The sequence below is a fragment of the Elephantulus edwardii genome, unplaced genomic scaffold, assembly GCF_000299155.1.
Source record: "Elephantulus edwardii isolate Elephantulus edwardi_28Jun2011 unplaced genomic scaffold, EleEdw1.0 scaffold00077, whole genome shotgun sequence".
NCBI lineage: Eukaryota > Metazoa > Chordata > Mammalia > Macroscelidea > Macroscelididae > Elephantulus > Elephantulus edwardii.
This window is the reverse complement of record NW_006399827.1, coordinates 14,670,817-14,671,696: the sequence shown is the minus strand read 5'-3', so window position 1 is coordinate 14,671,696 and position 880 is coordinate 14,670,817.

Here is an 880-nt window from a genome sequence, read left to right as displayed (position 1 = left end):
GATGGGCGGGGAGAAGGGTGCAACAATGAATGAATGGAATTCCAAAATCTCTGTAGATGTTCATTGAAATGAAAAAGAAATAAATTAAAATATTTAAAAAAAAAAGAAGTCAAGCTTTCTTACCTGACACATGAGGAAAATAATATTTTATATGCCCACATCACAAGCTATTGTAAGCATCCAAAAAAGCAATTTCTGTGAAAGGGCTTTGTAAACTATAAAGTACTACAGAACTGTAAGATGCTTCTCTTGATACAGCTTCTGAGAATAAAGAGGGAAGAATCCTGAAAATAAACCTTGTTGTTGTTGCTGGTGTTGTTGTTAGGTGCCATCAAGTTGACTCATAGAGACTCTACAAACAATCGATCTGGACCGTGCCCTGCCCTGTGCCATCCTCAAGATCTCTGTCCTGCTCAAGTCCATTGTGGTAGTCATGGCACTGATCCATCTCAGAGGTCTTCCTCTCTTCCAGTGATTCTCAACCTTTCCCAATATGATACCTTTCTGTTGTTTCTGTTGTTGTTGTTGTCATGTGCCATTGAGTTGAAAATGACCTACAGCTGACCCTTTGGCGAGTTTTCAGAGGTTGCAAAGCACACAAAAGGAGATTACCCATCCTTCTCCCTTGGAGCAGCCTGTGGATTTGAACCACTTGCCTTCGGGATTGGAGCATAGCTTCTTACCACTAAGCCACCAGAACACCCCAACTGAAAGGAACCTTAGCAGTCTTATGGATTATCATTCACAGCTTTTTTAGAATCTTTCAGATGCTTGTTTATTTTCCAAAACCAACAAGGTATGTTGTTGTTGCTGCTATGTGCCGTCGAGTCGCTTGCGACTCATAGCGGCTCTATGTACAACAGCCCTAAACTCTGCTCTG